The sequence below is a fragment of the Ranitomeya variabilis genome, chromosome 5 (assembly GCF_051348905.1).
Source record: "Ranitomeya variabilis isolate aRanVar5 chromosome 5, aRanVar5.hap1, whole genome shotgun sequence".
In the NCBI taxonomy this organism is placed as follows: domain Eukaryota; kingdom Metazoa; phylum Chordata; class Amphibia; order Anura; family Dendrobatidae; genus Ranitomeya; species Ranitomeya variabilis.
The window spans coordinates 117,081,065-117,094,392 of NC_135236.1; positions in this window are offsets into that span (position 1 = coordinate 117,081,065).

Here is a 13,328-nt window from a genome sequence, read left to right on the forward strand (position 1 = left end):
CACGTTTTTCCAAGCAAAAACCAACTGCAAGAAACAGTCCTTTTTTCTGGACTTTTTGGAGGTTTTTCTGTTCCTGAAGGATTTTTGACAGTGGTAAGTTTAAAATTGATTCCATTAGGATCTGCTTCAAACAAGTGACATGCTTTCCAATTGGCTGGAGCATTGAGCTGATAACTCCGTCTGGACAGCACACACCAATACTGTCAAACTAGACGGCACTGCAGGTGGCTGGACAGAGCCTGTGCCATCCAGAGCTTCTGGTTCTGACGTTTCGTCTATCACCAGTTCTGCCTGCAGAATGCATATGGATAAAGGTGCATTCACATATAGCAGATTTGTGTTAGCCATTTCTGTGTATATTCAGAAAGTGGCCATCTGAAGGTGGCCTACAGAAATGCATGCACAGGATACATAAAGAACCTCATCCACCTGTATGGAATTTTTAGTTCCGCCACAAATTGCTCTGTGTGTCCATCCTCTAAAACGCTATGTTCTAGATCCAAATATCCCTCAACTGAATTGACAGAACAATTGTGCATCATAACTAGTCCATTATTGTCCACTGGTATCTCTAGGCAGATTTGATGAGGAAACAAAAAAAAAAAGAAAGACTAGCAGCTGTGTTTGAAGAGCACCAAAAGTTTCATAGATTTGGATAGGCTTCAAGCAGCATTAACATCTCAAATGTTCTAATCACTCAGAAAATATTTCCTTCCTAAAATGGTTTTCTACAGTGTACAGTTACCAAAAAATATGGACCATTTTGCAGCGCATTTCAAGCTTGTAAGTCCTTCATTTACCCATTATGTTATCCGTGCACTTTACTAAGATATTTCTCTTGTGAATGGGGCTCTAGGGTAGGCAAAGATGGAGGACATCTGTGAGCTAGAAAATATAATGAGTGTAACTTTACAAGAGAAATCAAAATGTCTGCCAAAACCATTTTTCAGCTGGAAAAAGTATTTCAGTGTTAAGGTTGCCAACTCAAAAATCTATTTTTTTTCTATTCAAAAAGTCTACATTGGACTTACCGACATGTCTAACACATTATTATCCTGACAAATGTCACCAGTGGAGTGGAGCTTATTGCCAAGTGGAACTGAATGGAAGTAATGATGTCATCATTGTCATCATCTATTTTGTTTATAGGGCCAAATGCACAGAGCCAAAATACGGCTGCAATTTAGTGCTTATATATGGCCGTACCCTTAGCTCCTTCTCTCATGGTGCCACAGAACTATGATCACCAGGAAGTCCAGTTTAGTAGAATTGTGCTAATAAAAGTGACAAAACCTGGGACATTTTTGATATATAAAAGGTTTTTCCACTACTTTTTCATAAGTATGAGCTACTGTAAGTGGGGAATTAAAACAAAAAAAGAATATATTCTCACCTACAAGACCCCTTTGTTATCTCTGCACCACTGCATGTGTCTCCTGGCCTCCACTTCCAGTGAGGGATATCACATCAACACTGCGGCCAATGAACACCTACTGATTGGCTGCAGCACTCACATCCAGTAGAAAAAAATATCTTTCTCAGACAGAATGTAAAGGCTGCAGCTAAGGCTACTTTCACACTAGCGTCGTGCGCTGCACGTCGCTATGCGTCGTTTTGTTATGCTTTTTTCTCCATAGACTAGCATTAGTGACGCAGTGCGACGCATTGCCACACGTCGCGTTGCGTCGGACCGTCGCCACCAAAAAACGTTGCATGTAACTTTTTTGGTGCATCGTGTCCAGCATTTCCGACTGCGCATGCGCGGCCGGAACTCCGCCCCCTCCTCCCCGCACCTCACAATGGGGCAGCGGATGCGTTGAAAAACAGCATCCGCTGCCCCCGTTGTGCGGCGCATTCACTGCTAGCGTCGGTACGTCGCAACGACGCAATTCGTCGTGCGTCGTACGACGCTAGTGTGAAAGTAGCCTAATCGGTGGGCATTTATTGCCAGCAGTGGTCACTTTTCATCCACCGCCAGCAGATGACGCAGTCACTGATGTAGTGCATCAGCGGGGGTCTAGTAGGCCAGTCATTTTTTAGTACCTCTCTATGGCCATTTTTTTTACAAGTAAAAGTAGTGAAGAACACCATTAAGCCTCGCCCCAGCCCTGCCTGGAAACACCCTATATGTAAAAAAAACAAAAAGTTCACTTTGGGGAGGGGTTTTACTAAGCCCTGTCATTTTTTTGTATACATTTACTAGACTATCTCAGAAAAATTAGAACTGTTGCTGGTGTGGGAACTGACACAACTATTCGCTTTTTGTCAATGGATGACTTGAGGGTAAAATTAGCAACGTTTAAAAATGATTTACTACACCATCTGCATCATTAGGCTCCATGAACCCGTCAAATCACATGCCCGGCGGATCCCGTTTTGCAGAGGTAAGCTCCAATGGAGCCACCTAATGTGGGGTAAAACGTGATGGTCACATTGGCTAAGATTGAAATACTACAAGTCCCTGCATAACTAAATACTTACTGGTATAATGAAGAACTCCACATCCCAGAAAACTTAATAGTGAAAAAATACACAATGAAGTAACTACAACCCCACTACAGCAGAATTGGGCAGATTTGTTTGGAATACCTCTTAGGCTCGACACATCTTACTATTATGCCAGTTAAACAATTAAAGGGAATTTGCTGGCACGTTTTTGCTATGTAATCTAAGAGCAGGACAATGTAGGGGTAGAGACCCTGATTCCAGGGATGTTTCACTTGCTCAGCGGCGTGATGTAGTTTCAATATAATCAGTGTTTTAATAGCAGAAGATTATCACTGCAGGACTAGGTGCCGTGTGCCAGTTAGTCCATCCAATCTGTGTAGCCCCACCCCCACTGCCGATTGGTAGTGTGCTAAGAAATGTGCAGTGTACATAGGAAGCAGCCAATCAGTGGTGTGGGAGGTACAAGGATCACCATACTGACCTACTGACCACTGCTACATCTACAGCAGCAAAGACAACAGGGATTCTATCAAAACAGCACCAAGCAGTCTGGTAAATGAGACATCCCTGGAATTAGGGTCTCTGTACCTACATCATGCTGCTCTTAGATTGCCTAACAAAAACCTGCTAACAGATTCCCTTTATGATTATGAACAGAAATGGGGATAGTGCTGATGATGAAGTCTGTAAAGCCCTGTGGAATATGATGGCGATATATATATATTGTAAATGAGTAAAATAAGTAAAAATACAGATCCTAATTGTATATAGTGTATATTGTATATATTTTAACGGTTTTCAATTTTACCTTAGGAAATATATGGCTTCATAATTGTAGAACTATATACCGTATTCCATCATATCTTCAATTCACAACTGACAATTTACAAATTGATAAATGTTGTAATGTAAAAAAAACTCTAATCTTCTCCTAATTCTCCCAATTCGACATTACAGATAATGAATAAAGCAATAGATACCACGCTGCCCATGGAAATAGGCTAGAAACATGACAATATCACATGCCAACTAAAATTGCAAGGTCGCACTGCTGATTCTGGCACCAGTCGGATTTCCAGTAGACCGAAAACACAAACAGTAATTAAGCTGTATAGACCCCGGTAATTAGAATAAACGGCTACATGAAGGCTGGTAATTTACAACTGCAAAAATAATGAAATCACTAATAATGGTGTTTATACCAACATGATCCTTACAAACGCTGAAAGTCCCATAGCCATGTGCACCTGATGACTCCTGCATATGTAGTGTGAAACCTTATGGCATACTCACTTTTCATACGTTCAATTATATAAAAACAATTACAATATTATTTAAAAATTAGAAAAAAATTAGACGAACAATTCTGCAATATTCTAATTTACGGTACATTAGATTCAATATTTCCTTTTTTTTACTTCAGCTTTCTCTTTTTTTCTTTATAAATTTCACAAAATCGAAAATGCTCTTTATTTTTGTCTTTTGCTTTTATCGGAAAGACAAAAAACATACCGACATTGGTATATACGTATATATATATATATATATATATATATATATATATATATATATATATATATATTAAAAAGCGCAACTTAAAAGAAGAATTAGGCCGGTGTCATACTAGAGTGTAATACGGATGAGTGCTGTGTGATAAACAAACGCATAGCACTCGGACCAATGTTAATCTATGGGGCAGCTCCTTTCATCGGTTGTTTTCTTGGCCGTATTATACGTGCAAGGGAAATCGCAGCATGCTGTGATTTGCACCATATTACGGCCTCGAATCGCAATGAAAATCTATGGGGGAGAGAAAATCTCGCACACCACACAGACCATCAGTGTGACTTGCGAGAAATACGCACCGGTGTACTTTAGAAAAGCCAGCAATTCAGTGCGGTGTACAGTAAAATCACACTGACAGGTTAGAATAGAATGGATCAAATAAATGTTTACACATAGTATAGGTAAATATACACTGTATATATATATATATATATATATATATATATATATATATATATATATCACTAACACACATATATAGCTTTATATTTCATACAGAGCTAGATAGCAGAATAGCCGATAACCGATAACTGTCAGGTTCTGTAAAATCATTGCAGAAACCGACAGGATATGTCACATGGTTTACATACAGTAAACCATTGCATATCCGTTAGATTTATATATGTCCCTGACTAATAATGTTAGTAGTCTGTGTGTGTAAAATTTGGGAGCTGTAGGTGTTAAATTAAAGGATTAATTCACGGAAAAAACTGGCCTGGGCTCCCACGCAATTTTCTCTGCCAGAGAGGGAAAGCCAGTGACTGAGGGCAGATATTAATAGCCTAGAGAGGGACCATGGTTATTGCCCCCCCCCCTGGCTAAAAAAAATCTGCCCCCAGCCACCCCAGTAAAGGCGCATCTGTAAGATGCGCCTATTTCGGCACTTAGCCTCTCTCTTCCCATAGCCCTGTGGGGGTGGCATATGGGGTAATAAGGGGTTAATGTCACCATGCTATTGTAAGATGACATTAAGCCCGGTTAATAATAGTAATAATAATAATCTTTATTTTTATATAGCGCTAACATATTCCGCAGCGCTTTACAGTTTGCACACATTATCAGCACTGTCCCCGATGGGGCTCACAATCTAAATAGGTCAATAAGACACCTATCCATTATTAATCCAATAGTATGAAAGGGTTAAAAATACACACATTAAGAATAAAGTCTTTTAATTAAATAATGAAACACACAGGTTTAACATCTTTATTACACTCTCAATTCAAGTGAAGCCCTCGTTCTTCTGTAAAAAAAATCCCAAATAAAAAAGCAACAATATCCCATACCTGTCCACTGTGCAGTCAAGTCCCATGCTGCAATCTATCTCAAGGGGTTAAATAGTTTACAACCTAGATTGATGCTAATGCTACCAGCCGGGCTGTAAACCACAGAGGAATAAATGAATAGCTACCTGCGCAGCCTCCCCGCTTGACAGGAAATGAACTCATTAGTGTGAAAAAGTTTCTGAACATTTTCCCACACTGTCAGTTCACCGCGAGTCAGGTGGGGAGTATGCCAGCCTCAGTGATGTCAGATTCCAGACCGCACAGGGCTCTGAGATATTGAATCTGGAAAATGACCAATAATAACAGAATGCAATATCTCTGAGCCTAGCCGAACACATAATCAGAATCAGCATTGCTTCCCCCACATGCCCGTACCCTGCAACCACCTGTAGAACTCTGCGTCATTAAGTTATAAAGCATAGCTACCAGGAATTACATAAGGTAGCCTGAGGAAAGTTATGAGCATCCACGGTTCTGGACAGAAAACCATACTGTCAGATGTGGGAGGAGAGAAGCTACACAAGACCAGGGGTGGGTGCAGCATGTGATAGAGGGCAGCCTAGGGGATAATAGGCAGCTCCTCATTTTGGACTTTTTTTCTACTGGCAGGAGGCCCGCTACCTGACTCGCCAACAAATCACGTAACAAAGATTTGAACCTGTGATCCAGCAGCGCCTCCCTGTGTCATATGCTACATAACACGGTAATTGCAACCTGTCTATACCCTGCCCTTGTACTGCACTCCTGACTGTATACTTGCATATCTGTTCTTGTAAATATATACCTGTATATTTCTAGTGCGCCTTTCGGAGATTAAATATAAAATTAATCTTGGGCTGCTTTTTTATCTTGATTCACGAATCCCCACATCCGCACATTTGGTTGGTTATTATACGCTACCCCAGGGTTGGTTTCTGACCCGATATAAGCCTGTTGTCGGACAGGGCTTATATCGAACGAGGAACTGGTAGCAACTAACAGTACTGTGTTAGTGAGAAACTCTGATAGTGATAGCCAGGAGGTTTATATATTTGTCCCCAGCCTGGACTGGTGATGAATATCGCCCCTCACTGGGAGCCTCTATAACTCGTACCTATAAGGGAAGCCTCTCGGTGCAGTTTGCCCTCGGTGCAGTTCCTTACCTGACCTGGGGTGAGTGGTGGTGCCAGAGAGCAGATCCCTACTGAGTCATTCTCTCCCCTCCCCGGAGGTGGGTGAAGTCAACACACCCCTTCCACTATGCGATCCGTTACAACTAGTCTACAGTTTCCTACAGCACAATCCTTTTTCATTTTTCACTTTAAGATCACACAAGGGTACTCTTTGATTCACAGGCTGCATGTTTTCACTATTTTCCACAGAAACAATTTATAGAAGCTCCTGGTGGTAGCTGTTCTGCTACCTATCAGGGGGATATTTTCAGGGTCCCATGTAAAGGCCGCGGTTTTGACAGCAACTTCTCCAATCCCTTTCACAACTTCACAGTCCTACATCTGCCTATACACTTTTATTACTCTTTACTGCACAGCCATTAAGTGCTTTTCTAAGACATGCATACAAGAGGAATTGTGCGCTTGCTGTGCAGTAAATTTTCGGAACAATTAAGGTCTATTTGCGTTTACGGCAAGCTCAAGGATATTGACAGGAAAGCACCATTTGGCCATTTTGTCCCTGTTGTGCCATTTCAGCAGGGAAGAGGTTACACACAAGCTGCCGTTCTATACAGATATCCTCGTGAAAGGGAAAAAAACCTCATTTGCAGAAGAACATCTCTCCAGCTTTCACCTTGTCAGTCGCTGATCCATTTCCCCGCCTGGGCTCATCCTTACCATTAATCTGCAGGCATTTTATCACTACTGCCTGCACCCTGCTCCTGCTCCCAGCTCCAGATATACAAGCAAGATTTGTCTGCTTCTTCCCCTCTCTCCTTTAGCGGAGTCTTTTCTGCTTAAGTTAGCAATTCTCGGTTGTGCTGACGAGAGCTTGTCCTAGAAATTACCCTTATCTCCCAGGCATAGCGCTCAGCCTGCCAGACACTTAGTGTCAGGGCGTCCCCTCCCTGAGCGCACTTAATGCTTAGCAATAGCTTCCTTATAGCATACATGTAGCAAACACAAACCTTTTATATACACAACAGGACAATGAACTTGATGACAATGACAATGTCAGGAGAAACGTTCCTAATGTACGTAATACTGATACACCCACATTGCAATGGAACGATAGGCGAAATATTGTCTATAACACCAGTCCATGATCAATAACTTAAAGAGAATTTTACTTGCGGTAATTAACCAATTTATGGTGCTTCATGTCTATATGGCAGTGTTACTTATTTATAGTTTTGAATCTAGAGTAATTCTTTAGCTCTGAACTTTGGTCGCTCATTTCCTAGTTTCGGACCACGTAAAACAAAATTACATTGCACTCAGTGGCATACATGTAATGGGACCTAGTCCATTATTCAACGCCGCTGTATAATGTCACATTTCCAACGTCAAGAATGGAGGAGAGCGAACCGACTGTCAGAGCGCATAATGATATTATGATTGCAATGGTATTGGGAGGAATGTATTCAAATGATACTTAAAGGGTGAGTATCTGTCCGGTGAGTCATGGCATGGGAAGACTAAAGTTTGGGAAATTACAAAGTGGGTAGAGACAAACCACTTGTTGTTCCTGAAGGCATCAGTAATGTAGGAGACTGAAACACTTATAGACTAGTTATGTCTGGATCATGGAGACAAAATTGGGTAGAAACATTAGTTAGTGGTATGGGGTGAAACATCACTATCCAGAAAGGAGAAGTCCAAGCCACCCATTGACTGGTGGCATCCATATAATGGAGACCAAAGTGTTAGAAGTTAGTGACATGGCATGGGAAGACCGAATATCTGTTTGGAATATAGGAGAGCTAATTAGCCTATGGATAGTGGCATCCAGATAATGGAAAATATCCATGTAACTAGCAATTGAGTTGTATGGATATCTATGAAGTCATTGTAAGCACTTTATGCTACTTATACACCATTGTACACATGACTACATGACCTCTACTGAGGGCAACTGTCGCTCTGTGTAAAAGATATGGTCAATAGAAATTTTTCATACCACGTTGAGTTATTTCTTAAAGGGAACCTGTCACCCCCACAGGTGTTTGTAACTAAAAGAGCCACCTTGTGCTGCAGTAATGCTGCATTCTGACAAGGTGGCTCTTTTAGTTCGGGTCCCTGGCACTGCTGAAATAATCGTTTTTGCAATTTGTTGCTCATACCGTGAAATCGCCAGGGAGGCAGGTCTTTCCCCCCCGAATCCAGATGCCTCACAGCCGTCACTCATGGCCTCTGCGCGCCAGGTGCCGCCTCCTCTTCCTTCAGTAGCGTCCCCGGCACCTGCGCTGTAAGTTCTTAGGGCAGCACAACTGCACATGCCCCCCCAAAAAAAACAACAGCGCATGCGCCGGGGATGCTACTGAAGGAAGAGGAGGCGGTGCCAGGCGTGCAGAGGCCATGATTGACGGCTGTGAGGCATCTGGATTCGGGGGGAAAGACTTGCCTCCCTGGTGATTTCATGGTATGAGCAACAAATTGCAAAAACGATTATTTCAGCAGTGCCAGGGACCCGAACTAAAAGAGCCACCTTGTCAGAATGCAGCATTAGTGCTACACAAGGAGGCTCTTTTAGTTACAAATGCCTAGGGGAGTGACAGGCTCCCTTTAAGTACAATGAGGCACAGTACAAAATGTCACTAAGTTTCATCATCGTAGGGCTGTCGATTAACCTAAAGGCCTCCATACACATCAGCCGAACCCGGCAATATTTTGCTTGTGTGCCACGGTGCATGGGGAAGTCAGGAGAAATAGCTGTCAGCTGAACGATCGCCCAAACGATTATACACTGACAGCTATCTATTATGTATGGGTGGTAAACTTTAATTTTAGGGAAGGTAAAAGGACCAGTTATATAGCATCTTCCACCACCCAGCAACCTCAAGCCCATCTAGACTTTTCAATCACAAATACAAAAGTTTTTTTTAGGATTTTGAAGTTACTTCCAACAATGAAAAAAGTTTTAATATGTTCCAGAAAGTATGATTAAACAATTTGCATATTTCTATCTCTTGCTATTTGCAGCATTTCATTAGAACCGACAAAGCTCAACACACAAGGTTCAATTTGCCCGGATCCAACTAATATTTCAATATCTTTAATCATTGTGACAATGTTCATCAAAGAGGCAGAAATTGCAAGAGATCAAAAATGATTTCAATTATTTTCCAATAGAAAATCACCTCAATCATTGAAATATAACTTATGCGCTTTGCTGCTAATCCATTTTCTCTTATGATAGCTGATTGAATGCTACAGTTGTAGGATATACTGGGGTTATTTGCTTTAATGAATCTTTTTGGTGCAATAAACTTAAAACAAGGAGCCCCAGGGCCTATCAACAATCAGCGGTGATATTTAAGATAACCCAGAATCAAATATCCAATTAGCCAGCAGTGCCACCACCAGTTATATAAGGTATTACACACCCACTATTGAAATCAATGGGTTGCTCACATAATAAATGGACATGTTCGGTTCTTCAGAGTCAGAGATTACTTTTGTTGCTATTTCAAAAATATGTTTTCCATACCGAGCAATTTGTTTCAATCAAAATCAACAAAAGCAACCAAAATTTCCAACAAAACTTAAATAATTATCTTCTGATGAAAAAAAAAACAGTTTAACTAATATCGATGACAATCGAACATAATGATTACACTGATCTATTGTGTTTTGTTTTCAGTAACTTATCAACATCATTAGAAGCATGAAGAAGGACGTTTGGTCTACTTTTTCTGATGTGATTACAAACTTTCTTGGCAATATCAGGGCTGAAAATTACCCGTTTTTAGTTCAAACTTTGTTGATTTCATTTTAAAAGACTGAGAGCAAAGATGAATATCACACTGAATTTCCTTCACAGCCATCTGATGTACTTCCCCTTCAAATCCCAGAGCTTTGAGTGAAGAGCAAGGAGAAAGCTTCCACCAGGACATTAGGACCATGGAACACATAGCAAGGCAGATGGACCATAAACATGATGGCAGACTACTGCTGGTGTTTGCAGCAAAACAATAATGATCACAGCTATTCCAGAAATACAAAAAGAGAAAATGTGTGCCTAACAATTAAGAATCTACATAACGAGGGTTTTTTTTGGTTAATAGCTGGATTCATCTTTTTGTATGAAAAAAATATTATATCCAAAAATATTATGGCCTGATTCATCAAGACCTGTGATTTTCTCTTTTGTATTGAAGACAGGACGTGAAAGAGTCAAAGGTGTAGGCCTTTTAAAGAATCAGGAGCATCTGGCGAGTGGTGTGCATTTCTGTGCACCTTGCGATTAATCTAGATTTCTGGAGTAAGGAACACCACAGTTTGTCATAATTTACATGAACGCCCCAGTCCTGCCCCAGCTCTGCGCATTTTGGTGGAGCTGGGATAACGATCGTGAAAACTGCAAAAGTCGCAATATTTTTGAGCAACTCCAAGTTCTGCTAAAATGTTGTGACTTTTCAAAGCAATTTACAATTTTGGTGTATGATGAATCGGGGCCTATTTGTTATTCTGTTCTTTAGAACTTGTATTAATTCGTCACGTTAAACTTAACAGGGTGTAAGCGAATACTTCCTATTTGTAAAAACTTCTATCCTTATAAATCAATTCTAACTTCATAGTTGGAATCAGCATCTTCAAATTGTGCAGTTAGATCACCACAAAAAATATAAAATGTACATCAGAATATTTCATTATATAATACCATACGTTATCTTACAGTCCGTTAGGGAACGTTTTTGGTTGTGACTGGTTCCTTAGCCGACACCTCTGCACGCAGCAGACTTCCTGTTGCGCACAGTAGACTTCCTGTTGCACACAGTAAACTTCCTGTTGCACACAGTAGACTTCCTGTTGCACACAGCAGACTTCCTGTTGCACACAGCAGACTTCCTGTTGCACACAGTAGACTTCCTGTTGCACACAGCAGACTTCCTGTTGCACACAGTAGACTTTCTGTTGCACGCAGCAGACTTCCTGTTGCACACAGTAGACTTCCTGTTGCACACAGTAGACTTCCTGTTGCACACAGCAGACTTCCTGTTGCACACAGTAGACTTCCTGTTGCACACTTTGCGCTGTTATAATTTTACTATTCAGTATGTTTGCTTTGCCTTAAAATTATGACTAAGCCTTATACAAGAGAACTATTATTGCATACATTACTGGCAAAGATTATTTCAATTGAAACATATGGATGTGCTTTGTACAGAAATAATTCCTAGCGGCACTTTAAAGACTCCCACACCATGTTAATGTAAAAAGTTAAAAAATATTTCCATATGCCTTGTGATCTTGCCAGTGCAAGCTTTCAAGTGATGAGTCTGATTATGATATTGTCCAGACACTATTTCTTATTCGGAGACTATATTTGGATATTAATACCTGATGTCTGTGGTCTTCACCCCGCCTGTTATTATTGCAGGCTGGTGCCAGACATTATTTTCTCACCCTTTCCTCCCATTGTCTCCATACTGGTGTTTGATTTGTCCCAAGCACTAAACCAATCAACAGCTCTAATTTCCACTGTCCTCCCTCCCCATACCTTTTTAATGCCAGGCATACAGTTTCTCCCAATATTGGTTCTCTAAGGTCCGTTGCCTTATTTGTAAGCTATCCAGTGTGTACATAAGGAATAAAATGTGTTTTTATAGACAATATATGACTTGTAACCCACAATTTCCTCAGTTTTCCCCTCTGCAGACTGTTAGGGTACGTTCACAAATTCAGCATCTGGTGAGTTTTTTTACCTCAGTATTTGTAAGGCAAGATCAGGAGTGGAACAATCAGAGGAAAAATATAATAGAACACGTTACCACTTCTGTATTTATCACCCACTCCTGGTTTTAGCTTACAAATACTGAGGTAAAATACTGACCCAATACTGACCGTGTGAATGTAGTCTTAATTTTCAACTCACTCTGAGCTGGTGGGAGGATACTAGCTGCTATGTTGTCTCCTATACACAGCGCAGGCCACAGAAAGTTATCTCTGATGTTCATTCCCTTCTTAGCACAAAGGAAAAAACAAGAGGGGCATGAAGAAATGTATACAGCAGTCCTGAGCTGTGTAGATGTGGATGCAGCTCTAGTGTAAGGTAAAACGCTAGTTTGGGAGCTCAGTACAATATTTTTTGTCTTCTTCTGCTCATCACTCCTTCTCTACCCTGTATAAACTAATATAGGCCGCGTATCCTGACATCTCACAGTGCGGACAATCCAAGGGGGAGTTGAGCTATTTTTTCAGAAAGGATTGTTAGTTCAGGAGGCAGGGAGAGGAGGAGAAGTGGCTGATAAGTGGAGAAAGAAGAAGAGTTCTATCATGAGATATACAGACTTAAAAAGTTTCTTATAATGGCATTGATTTATGCAGAAAATACAGTTCCACTTTACAGTCACCGTTGCAGTTTGTGGAAAATCTATGGAAAGGATGTGGCATGGTAGACTTTCTTGCCTGCCAACAGTTTGGTGGGTGGTATCGCACTTCAGACACCACCTATATTGCAAATTTTAAAAAAATAATAAAATTCCTAAACTTATGATTAATTAGTTAAATAAAGCTGTGACCCATCCTTACCCAACATCCCTAAAAAATGTTGTGTCCTATGCATTAATTCCTATATATGGGAGTGCAGTCTGTTCCAGTGCGCCTCATATCACTAGGTATCATGGCTTTCATCCGACAACCTTCTGTTTCAATGTGATCTACTTTATAACATGCTACTTTATATTAAAAAAAAAACATTTCCATTGCGTAGTTGCTTCTGATGTCACAACCTGGTCTTAGTTCCCAATTATTAGAACAAACGAATGTGTATTTCGGTCTGTGCCCACTGGGTCTGGCAAATTAGATTCTGGCAAACTACAGTTATTTATTTCTTATTAACTATGAGATACTGGTAAATTTTTTGGGAAAGCAC